The following is a 12,663-nucleotide window of genomic DNA, read 5'->3' as shown; positions in this document are numbered from 1 at the left end:
AGCAGCTGCTAGCTTAGTGATTTCGTAGGGTTATGTAACAGGCTAAGACTCTGTTTTCTGCAATCTTTAGAAGGGTATCCTGGAGAAGACTTGGAGGACCTGGAGTAGTGCAGACAGGCATTTGGCAAAGGTGGGTCACAAGCGGGTCTTTCCAGTGCCCCACAAGCCACACCTAGACCTAGCTGGGCAGCTTCCATGAGAATCCTGGGGTGCGCTCTCAGCTTCAGCCCACTATGACTGTCATGCTTGTGAATCACCCTTCGCAAACATGGAGTGTGAGCAGGTTCCTCAAGCTGCACACTGCTGCTAGGAGGTGCAGGAGGATGCTGAGACTGCTGTAGGCTCTTAACCACCTGCCTGCTTGCCCGCCTGCCCACCTACCCATCCAGACCAAGACCAGACCACGGCCAAGACAGTTTAAACAGCCGGCAGTGGGGCAGAGGCAGGCCAAAGGCAAGGCAGGAGCAAGGGCAGAGCAAGGAAGGGCAGGAACTGGTGGAAGTGGCGGTGGACAGAGGGCGGTGTGAGGGTAGAGGCAAAGGGGACAAGGAGGAAAACAAAGGGGGAACGGAGAGAGGAGGATGAGGGCGAGAGGGAGCAGAGGGCAGGAAAGCAGGCCATAGCCTCAGCCCTATACAGCCTGTCCACCTGGCCCTGCCACAGCCTTCAACTCTCCCCTCACGGCTCTCCTGGTCAGCCCACCCCTGCCTCCTGCCCTCGGCCCTAAACCCTGCACTGCACTGCTCCCCTGTTGCTCCCCGCTGCTGTAGGACCATTCACCTCGGGCACAGCGTGCTAACTAGTCATAGAGAGCCGCTTTGTGATGCTGCTGCTGTCCCCAGATCTTCCCGGCTCTTATGTCCTCGCTCTCTCCAGGAACTCGGTGATCACGTCAGGATCAAAACCATCAGCACAAAAACAGACAGAAAACTACTGACCAAATGGTCACTACATTTTCATAGACATGCAGTTTTACTGGTAAAACTATGTAGCGCAAAAATGATAATGTTTGGAAATCTGGTTTTAGCAAATATTTCTCTTTTGGGCATCACAAAATTTAGGCCCGTATTTATACTTGATTTGCGCCGCATTTGCGTCGCTTTTTGACGCAAAAACGGCGCAAACTTGTATTTTGCAAGTTTGCGCCGTTTTTGCGTCAAAAAGCGACGCAAATGCGGCGCTAAAAAAAGTATAAATACGGGCCTTAGTGTCTAGATTTATGATCCTACTAAAATCTTTGTTTCCATCAAACTTCCGAATTTGGAAAAAGTGCTTAATTTGTGCTTTCCTAATTACTGATATAATTTAAAATATGCATATAGTATATTTACTGACATTTAATTGTGTGTTTGAAAAAAACTGCCATCTAACAGTTTTTCTATTCGTTTCCTGTACCCAGCAGGATTGTCAGCTAGATCACTTTTACAAAACCCTCTCACTTTGAAGAGAAATAAAAGTACACCACAGTTTCTAAATAAGCAGGTATTTGCCAGATAACTAGCCACACATTTGACCTTTGACGTTGAACTCACATCACAAGTCACAGCATTTAAAGGCATCTATATTGCTCATTTACCTTCTGAAGTCCTACATGATCATTTCTGGGGATGATGCAGCACCTGCAGCACCCCAGTGTCCAGCACCTATGCATTCCACCACTACAGCAAGGTGGTTCAATGATGATGATAGATTTGAAGGATGCTTATTCACACATAAAGCAATGCCAGGATCAGTCGTTTGTCGTACATGGCAAATATTACAAATCCAAAGTGTTCCGTACTAATAATTTACCTGTATTTGGACGCTCTTTAGGCCGATGAATCTTTTGGCTAAGTGGGACTCTCCTTACTCTATATCGGTCAATTTAATCAAATCAATAATCAATAACGAACATAAGCAATACCCTGATCAACGTAACACTTAACAATTAATCCAGAATACATTTCGGCGAACCCTGACCTTTCAGTCAGGAATAACCACACCAGTTTATTCAAAGTTAGTGAATTTATTTCTCTATATTAACAAAGCTAGCACAATATAGATGTGTCTCAACACCAAATGATAAACATAAATGAACATTAATAGCTGTCCATAGCGGCGAAACAGGTGCAATCTATGTAGCATTTGAATAACAAGGCATTCGATAATAGCAATGCAAATCACTAATATGATAATCTGTAATGAACTAATTGCATACATTTAGTCAGCATAACAAGGTCTCAAATTGCATCGTGCAACAAAAGGAATCCTCATCTAACCTCAAATTAGCATCGGCATGTGGGACTTCATGCAAAAACAATTTAGCAACATTAATTTAGAAAAAACTCCTAGCTAGGGATCTTATCAAAATCAGCAGTTGGTTACCTAAAAGAAACACAATGCAATTTTACAGTTTCCTTTCATATTTACCAATTACGATCAGCATTCAAGGAAGTCTTCGTCTCACAGGTACCGTTTCGATCAGCATGGGACGGGGCAAAGGGGCAGGGGTGGACGGGGCGATTGCCTCACGGCGGCAAAATAAAACTACTACTTCATGTAAAGGGATCAAAGTTAAAGTCTCTAGGGCAAGAATCATTAAAGTCTCTTTCTCTCGATTAGAGAAAGCATCAAAGTCTCTTTCAAAATGGCGTCGCAGCAAGGTGGGCCATAATAGCTGCAAAGTCTACAAAATGGCGGGATGTCCAATAATGGCTCCTTTCCTCTCGTGCACCTGGTTTAAATAGACAACAGTTCAAATCCAGTAGGGTCTTCCATTGGAGGGTTCATAGGTTAGCTTCAAATTGTCCAATCAAAAACAACAGTTCTCAGGCTTTTACTTAAGCATACATTATCCTTGGAGACGAGTACGCAAGTTGCAACATTTTATATAAATTAACTCACTTTCAGAGCTTCCATTGTCCGCACCTGCAGATTGACCTTGGAGTAAAGAGAGAAATATGCCAGGCTGGCACGAAACCTTAAGATAAGCATGTGAACGATCTCAGTGGAAAAGTACAGCTTCAAGCAAAAATACACGTTTAATAGCACATTGGAAAAACACGAGCATCTAAACCGTGAGACCAGGCAACTAGGCCAAAGCCTCCACTAAAGTTATGCTAAGCTAAAACATTTCAAGCAAGCAAATCGTAGCACACGTTTATGATTATGTCGGATTAGTGCAATTCTAATACATCACGTTATATAAAGCACGCTTATAAATGTTGGCGAACTACTCTAAGGGCACATTTTGTCCCCGTACAATCTTTATTAGTTCGGTTAAAGCCACACATGATTATTTCACTCTACGTTTATGCGTCAATAAATGTAAAACCTTCATTTCAGCTTCATCAATCCCTCCTCTGATGACTACTTGTCATCACACCAAATCATGCCCACAAATTTTATTCCATTAAAATTCTGTCAGTTCTCTTTTCCTTTTAATTCCCCTAGTTTTCGCTTTGTATTCTTCTGCCATTCTTTTCATCATTTTCTCTTCCTTCCTCCTCTTAATTCTTTCCATTATCATTAATATTCCCCTTTTTATTCCCCAAATTCCAAAAATGCAAATTAGAACTATTAGAATTCCCTGTATTATTTTTAGCAATATTCAATTCCAAATTCCCCCAATCCAATTTCCCACTGAAGCAAGTCCTTTTCCAACCTTCTCCCACACTCCTGGTTCTTTCAGTGCCTTCAAATCTGCACTCTCTTTTGTTAGATTAGCAAGCATAGTTTTAATCTTCACACTATTGTCTGGAATATACGTGCAACAGTGTCGTGCACCAAGCATTTTGCAAACGCCGCCATCCTTTGCTAAAAGAATGTCTAAAGCAAGCCTATTTTGAAGAGTCATAGCTCTTTCCGCTGCAAGTTCAGCATCTATCAGGATTATAGCACCTGAAAACTTTGTCAACATGTTATCCACTATAGTAGACAACTTTCTTATTTTGATGGAATTCAGCACAACTCCCAATGAAGGAATCATGGCTCCAAATATATCTCCTACCACAGCAGCTGCGGTCTCTCTTTTCTGGATACGATGGGATCCAGATGTCTTTTGAATCATCGATAGGTCATCCAGTTGATAAACATTTGGGAACACTATACCCAAATAACATCTCCCCCACCATCCCTTTGGAAGACGATAATAGGCATTATACCCACAAATGTAATATACACCTGGTATGACAGGGTCAAGTCCGTTCATCATGAATGTCCATTTGGCCTTAAAGATAAACGTATGTTTACACTCACTCGCTCCTACAAAAATGTTGTCATAATAAGATTCACCTCGATATATACAAAATTTCCCTACATGCCAAGCATCTAAAGCTATTCTCCCTTGTGTCTTTATTGCGGCAAAATCATAATTGTCTACTGAAGTCCTCTTATGTAGCTCTTTTTCTAATTTCGCCTTCATTTGTGCCCTTCTATCATCTGTGCGATCTAAAAAGCTTATTTCTACTGCAGAGAGCGAGCAGGTAAGGTTTTCCCTATGAGCGTGAGCCGTTTCAAAAGGTTGCATTGGCTCGAAAAATTCCCTCATTATTTTAGCATCCCAATCTTTAGCAATCTGGCTTAGCTGCGCTATTATAGGAACATATGCAAAGGTAACATCATAATTTGAGTAAAAATACTGTATGTTAGTTTGACCATAAAATCTAGACATTACTATACTACATGTAATCCCGTATGTAAGAGGCATGTGGTGATAATTCACCCCTTCCTTTACTGATGTCGGTATCTGTGTACACACATAACAATCTTTCGCAACCATAGTCTCAACATATTCTGTTAGCAAGCGATAGAAAACGTTATACGAAAGCTCCTTCTTATCATGCAAGTGTCTCTCATCTAATTCTAGTCTTTTCAATGCGGTTAGTTCAGTGACAGTAACAGGAGCAAAAGTAGAAGCATCTATTTTCTCATTCTCACCCTTTCCACGCATTGCAAGCACTATTGCCATTATTATTAGTACACATGCAATTATCAAGCCTATACACGCATATTTACAACATTTCACTCTACTGTTTTGCGTAGCCATGATCTGTATAGAATCAGAGAGCTAGAAGCACCTGTAAAGAAACTATTTAGCAATTCAGTTACAAAGCTGAACGAGCGCAATGTTCACACAGTTTTCTTCAAGAGGCCAAGTCACTTATCGGTTAGCAGCATTTGTCTCAATTCGGCAATAACTCAGTCTTTTATCAGTTCAGCAAAAGTCTCATCCGGTTTAGCAATGTCTCAGCTGGTTGTTTGTATCACGTTGGATTGTAGCAAGCAATATCATTTATTACCCTTTCAATCGACAGAGTCCATAAAACTTTTCTTTTCTATTGGTATCTCTTCTTCTTCGTTCTCGAGGCTAAGAGATACAAACTCGTCAGTCCAATCGTCATGAACTACATATGCCCATTCAGGACCGGAATATCTTCTGTTCGGTATCCTTTTCCTTTTCAATTTTGCTTCTCTTTTCGATTCTGCTTCGCTGGTACTTTCCACTTTTGTCAAGTCTTTTTCTTCACTCGGGGATGGTACCACGACAGTTACTTCTTTTCTTTTCTCTTTCACTTTTGGCCTTTCTCCGTCGTTCAAACTTTCTTCAGTCCTTTGTTTTATTGGTGATATACTTAGTCTCCTCTTTGCACCATGTCCATTTGATGGACCTGCGATCTTTTCTGAGGAAGCTTGAACCCTTTCGTTCTGTTCTGCCTTGTCCCCTCCTTCTGGGGAATCAATCACGTTCTCCTTTTCTTTTTCTGTATCGTCTGCTTCTGGGAAAGCCCTCCTCTGATCAGGCTCTCCTGCTTTTTCACCTTTTTCGAGCCCTTCGTCACCGTTACTTTCTTCAGGCTCTTTATCACTTTCAGCTGCTTCAGGTTCTTTGTCACCTTCAGCTGCTTCAGGCTCTTTGCTACCCTCAGCTTCTTCAGGTTCTTTGTCACCTTCAGCTGCTTCAGGCTCTTTGCTACCCTCAGCTGCTTCAGGTTCTTTGTCACCTTCAGCTGCTTCGTCGCTGTCTGAACTTTCTCCTTGGTCTTCCCCAAGTGAGTTGGTCTCTTCGTCCTCAGAGAATATCTCTCTCTCTTCCGTTCCTGCCTGTTCACTTTCAGTTCGGTTTTGCTCTGTCTCAGCACTCAGCACTGTTTTATCAGGCACTGGCTGTTTTAGCGCTTCAACTTCCTCATCTGTGGGACACAACACTTTCTTTGTGTGACTGGCGTGAATCCAGTTGGGAACTCCCGCACACTTCACAGCGGTAGTTGTCGTTAGGATCACTTGGAAAGGGCCTTTCCAACGGGGTTCCAGACACGACTTCCTCACGTGCTTCTTTACCACGACCCAGTCACCTGCTTTCAGTGCGTGTCCTGGACCTTGGATCGGAGGCAAGGTGGTTGCTTCCACCTGGTGAGAGAAAGAGCGAACCACGTCAGCCAGACCCTTGCAGTAGTCTAACACCATATCATCTGTAATATTCAAAAGCGCATTTGGCGGGAACTGCAGGAAGTCTCATAGCCCTGCCCATGAGAATTTCGTGCGGAGACAATCCAGTCTTTCTATCAGGGGTGTTTCTCATTGACATTAGCACCAAGGGCAATGCGTCAGGCCATTTCAAATTTGTCGATGCACATATTTTCGCCATTCTTGATTTCAGTGTACCATTCATCTGCTCCACCAGTCCTGATGCTTCAGGGCGATAGCTACAATGCAGCTTTTGCTCAATATTCAGCGCTTCGCAAAGTAACTTTATCACCTCATTATTGAAGTGACTTCCTCTATCTGATTCTAAAGAGATCGGGAATCCGAAACGTGGTATCAACTCTCTCAACAATAGCTTTGCAACTGTAAGGCTGTCATTTCTACGTGTGGGGTATGCCTCTATCCAGTGACTAAAAATGCACACAATCACCAACACATACTTTAGACCTCCATGCACAGGCATCTCAATGAAGTCTATCTGCATTCGACTAAACGGGCCACTGGCCCTGCCAATGTGGCTCGCGTTCACAACTGTTCCCTTTCCTGGGTTCATCTGCTGGCAAGTGACACATCGATGGCAAACTGCTTCTGCAGCTTGACGAAATCTGGGGTTAAACCAATCAGTTTTGAACAATCTTATCATGGCATCTCTCCCTAGGTGAGCCTGCCCATGATAGAACCGCGCAAGCTGTGATAAGAGACTATTTGGCAAAACAAATTTTCCCTCATTTGAAACCCATAACTCATCTGGTCTCTTTATACATTGTGATTTAATCCAGGAATCTCTTTCATCCTCCCTGACGTTATTCTGTAATGCTTTTAATTCATCTATTGTATCTACGACCTTCAAGGCAAATGCTTCAGCTGGTTCGAGTTCTCGCTCACTTATCGAATTCCATTCATCCCTGAGTAATATACAGTTCAAGGCACAAAATCTTGCGACTTGATCCGCATATGCATTTCCCAGAGAGACATAGTCCTGTCCTTTTGTATGAGCACTACACTTTACCACTGCAACTTCGGCTGGCATTTGAATGGCGTGTAACAATTCCCTTATTCTCTCCCCGTTTTTCACTGGGGATCCTGAAGAAGTCAGGAAACCTCTCTGTGACCATAGTTGGCCAAAGTCATGCACAATTCCAAACCCGTACTGACTATCAGTGTAAATGGTGACTTTCATCAATGCAGACAGTTGACATGCTCTTGTAAGGGCTACAAGTTCTGCTACTTGTGCAGAATAGACTCCTTGGAGCCAGGATGCTTCCAAGACACCTGTTACAGTACATACAGCATATCCTGCTTTCAAAATTCCCATCCCATCTCTTAGACATGAACCATCAACAAAAACAATTTGGTCATTTTCATCAAGCTTAGTATCCTTAATGTCAGGTCGAGGTTTTGTGCAAAATTCAGTCACCTGAAGGCAGTCATGCTCGACGTCTTCAGCATTCTCAATTTCAGCATTTTCTCCAGGAAGCAAGGTTGCTGGATTCAACGTAGTGCACCTTTTCAGCTGCACATTCGGTGAGCCCAGAATTATCGTTTCATACCTTGTGAGTCTTGCTCCAGTCATGTGTTGCGTTCGGGAGCGGGTCAAAAGTATCTCAACTGAGTGAGGGACCATGACTGTTACTGGGTGTCCCATCACTATTCCTTCACTCTGAGTGAGGCTGATACCAACTGCTGCTACGGCGCGCAAACACCCTGGAAGTGCTGCTGCGACCGGATCCAAAGTAGCTGAAAAATACGCTACTGGTCTGTTTATGCCACCATGGGCTTGAGTCAAGACAGACAAAGAACATGCATCACGTTCATGACAAAACAATGTGAAAGGCTTTGTGTAATCAGGCATACCTAAAGCTGGAGCCCTACACATGCATTCTTTCAACTCAATGAAAGCATCCATCTCATCTCCTTTCAACTCAATTTGATCCAAGGCATCCTTCTGGGTCAGCTTCAGTAAAGGCTTTGCTAGAGTCGAGAAGTTGGGAATCCACTGGCGACAGTAGCCCACCATTCCCAAAAACTTCCTCACCTCCCTCCATGTCTTTGGTGGACTCATTTGAAGTACACTCGTTATTCTTTCCTTCATTATTTTCCTTGACCCTTTCTCTATCTGGTGACCCAAGTATTTCACTTTCTTCTGACAGAACTGCAATTTGGAAGGAGACACCTTGTGCCCATTCCTTCCCAAATGGTTCAACAGAGCAATGGTGTCGGCTGTGCAGCCACTTTCTGTCTTTGATGCAATCAGTAAGTCATCAATGTACTGTACTAGGGTTGATTTGAATGGCAATTCTAATGCTTCCAAGTCTTTCTTTAGAATCTGATTAAATATTGACGGTGACTCAGAAAACCCTTGAGGAATTCGACACCAACTGTACACTCTGTCTAAGAATTTGAAACAAAAGAGGAATTGGCTGTCCTCATGAAGAGGCACAGAAAAGAATGCTTGTGACAAGTCGATGACTGAGAACCACTCGGCATCGCAAGGGACTTGAAACATTATCACAGCTGGATTCGGTACGACAGAGCAGCATTTAATTATGATGTCATTTATTTTACTCAAGTCCTGTACAATTCGGACCTTTCCACTCGGCTTTATTAGTCCCATGATTGGTGAATTACATGGACTGCTTAACACTTCTTTTAGTACTCCCTGCTTTACAAATTCGTCAATGAGTTGGGCAACTTTCATGAGGGTGTCTTGTGCCATGTGGTATTGTGGGGTCTGGGGAAAGGTTGCATTGGGCTTTACAGTCACTTTCACTGGTTCCACTCTTTTCATCAATCCCACCTCTTTCCCTGTCATATCCCACACTTCCTTTCCGACTGTTTCCCGTAATTCGGCTGGAATATCTTCTTCAGTTATCATCGGGAAAAGACAAATCAAAGGATACTCTTCATCGACAGTTTCCATCTCATCCCCCTCTGCACTGTCCTCTTCTTCCCCATCACTGCTCGTCTGAATTTTTATTCCCTCGTTCGAACACATAATCGAACAACCCAACTTGCACAATAGGTCTCTCCCTAACAGTGCTATCGGGCTTGAGTCACATACCACAAACTGATGTAACCCTTGATAGTTACCGATGCTGACTGGTACCGGATCTGTTATTGGGTTTGTCAGGTGCCTGTTTGCTACTCCCACCACTTGAACTGTCCTCCCCGAGAGTGGCAAATTTGGTACTTCAATGCTCTTAACAGTTGAACGTGTGGCTCCTGTGTCAACCAAGAATGAAACACGATGACCCATTACTCTTCCCTCCACGTACGGACCCTTTTGATCAACTTCCAAGGATGCTGCAAGCACACAATCTCCTTCCTCTCCTGAACTTTCACTCTCCCATACATTGTTTATTCCACTCTCACTGTGTAATGGGAACTGTTGTACGGTGCCATTTGTATTCATTACCTGACCCGAGACCTGTGGAGGAACCATCACTTGCTGCTGACTCATTGGTGCCAAAGGTATTTGCATTTGCTGATTAGGTACCATGGGTAACTGCTGTTGCATTGGCTGCATTTGCGTCATCTGCATACGGGGCATCTGCATTTGCTGCGGCTGCATGGGCTGTAATCCCTGCAACTGATTTATGGTCTGAAAATTTGGGTTTGGACCTCTCATTTTCGGTCCCCTCATTGTCTGAAATGCATTGACATCATTGTTTTGCTGACCAACACCTGCACCTTCCTGCACCACCATCGGGCACTCGCGTTTCCAATGTCCGACAATCCCGCACACGTGACACGGCATCACCTTTTTCAATGCCTGCACACCATTCACAACAGTGTTCAAATCCGGACCATTATTCACAAAACCTCCTCTGCCTCTGCCTCTGGCCTGTGGCTGAAACATCATATTTCCCTGCATCTGCTGCTGCGGTTGCGGTACCTGCTGTTGGAACCCTTGCAACCCTTGCAAACCTTGTAGACCTGTCTGAGCTGCTTTAAGTTGCATCATCATCACTTTCTCCTTCAACCTTTTCTGTTTCACTTCAATTTCGTCACTACAGTATTTCACATAATTCAACACTTCATCAATAGGTTTCGATTGCCAACAAATCAAATGCGACTTTATCATCTGACTTATCTCTGGTCTCAGCCCTTCCACAAATCTGAACACAAAATGAAGCATGTCCTTCGCCTCTATTGTTTCCGTGCCACTGTAGTTCTTGAACGCCTTCAACAACCTCTCATAGTAACTATGAATCGACTCTTTAGCCTCTTGGGCAGTTCGATCAATCTTCTGCCAATCCACATTTTTCGCGGCAACTTTCGTCTTCAAATGCTCAATCACCTTGTAGTACAAGCTCATCACCATAGGTGATGGTGCACCCGTATCCCTGTCTCTCTCCGGTTCACTTGTCGGCCAACCTACAGCTCTTTTGCAATCCTCCCACAAATCTGCCGGAACCACAATCTCAAAGAGGGTGTTCAGGCCTTCCCAGAGACATTTTGCAAGCTTCACAAACCTATCAGTCTGTTGATACCATTCAATCGGTTTCTCTCTCAGTTTGGGAAAATCATCCGTAAAAGACTGAATGTCGCTTCTGTGCCATGGTACATGTATTAATTTTCCCCCTGCTGTCTCCCTCATTGGTAACATGGTTACTGCATCACTACTCTGCGGTCTTTTCTCGTTGGGCTCTGAGACACTGTCTTTCCTCTTTTCCTTTCTCTTTACCCATCTGCTTTCCCATTTGTCTAAGCACCTCCACACTTGTGCACTCTGCAACAACTCTCTAAGGTGGGCCTTCATGCCTGCTGACCTCATGTGTTCAAAATCTGTGGTCCCGAAATCCAACCTATAGCTCCTGCTTAAGTGTTTTGTCTTGTCTATATCAACCCCGTTTTTGTCAGCTATTTCTTGCAAGCTTCTATGTACCTTGTTCACTTCTTTCGTAATCCTTGGACATAGATACCTCAACTCTTCTTCCGAGTAGGACTCTAACCTATTCACACCCATAGTCCCTTCCACCAATTCTTGTGCTTCCATGTTCAACCTGACCCTATTCAGATAGTCTTCTCCCTTCCCACTGGCTGAGCTTTGTGTGGAATTCAGACTGTTGAACCACTGTGTCAGCTGTTGCGCATTCAACCCCATCAGTGTAGCGTTCACATCGACTGCCATTGATGGTTGCGGCAACTTTTCAGTATTCGATGACAGCGGTATCACCAGTGGGGGACTTGACCTCACCAGTGTTGACTGAGCACATATGGGACTAAACTCCATCAAGGACCCAGATCCATTTGGCTGAGCCGCTATCGGAGTTATCCCTGGAGTGTTTTCTATGCACCTCCTTTCGGTCCCATTCTGCAGCATTGATCCCTGACCGCTCATACCTAAGTTAGGCTGACTGTACAGAGGTACCGGTGGACCTACAGTAATGGGTAGCGATATCGCATCTGGGTTTTGTCTATTTCCCATGTTCTGAGGCATGTTCATTCCCACACTATGGGTCATCATTGCCGGCATGCCCATCTGACTCCCTGTCATCTGAGCATGTGCTGTCCCCCCCTGCATCTGCTTTTGAGGCATCAAAAACTGGGTTGATTCGGCTTGTGCCAATGTCGGGTTGTGACCATTCTGTACTCCCCTTACGGTTGGATCTAGAATCATTCCTGCACTGTTGTCACTGCTGTAGTACCCTGGCATCTGCGGCTGATAATTTTCTGCTGGTTTCAACATGGGCACATCTGGATATATTCTCCTCACCTGCGGTATCTGCGGGGTGAACAGTAAACTCGGGTCCTTAGACCTCGATGATGCTCCTGAACTCTGAGTTTCACTGTTCTGTACCGGTGCCGGAGGGGCAGAACTGGTACTTGGACCTTGTCCACTCTCCGCATAAGGTGGTGGACGGTCGTTCAGCAATTGCATTATTAGCTCCTCATCCTCTAACTCCTCTTCTCTTCTCAACTTTTCCTCGTCCTCTCTATCCTTGGAACACCTCCTGTTTGTCTTACAGGTAGCTTTCTTACCTGTCTCCTCTTCTTCCTTAGTAATTGCGGGAAACAATTTTATCCCCTGCAATACATGTGACCTCCACACCTTCTGTGCATTATCCCACCTAGCGTCCGCTAGTGTTTTTTCTACCTTCCTTATCCTGGTCTCGAACTTATTTTGCTGCTGCTGTCTAGCCATTAGTTCCCAAATTGCTAGAGCCTCAAACTGGGCTGGCCTTGGAGGCACCTTCA

This window comes from Pleurodeles waltl, chromosome 4_2, assembly GCF_031143425.1.
Source record: "Pleurodeles waltl isolate 20211129_DDA chromosome 4_2, aPleWal1.hap1.20221129, whole genome shotgun sequence".
Classification (NCBI taxonomy): domain Eukaryota; kingdom Metazoa; phylum Chordata; class Amphibia; order Caudata; family Salamandridae; genus Pleurodeles; species Pleurodeles waltl.
The sequence above is the reverse complement of the archived record's forward strand: the minus strand, read 5'-3'. Positions refer to the sequence as shown.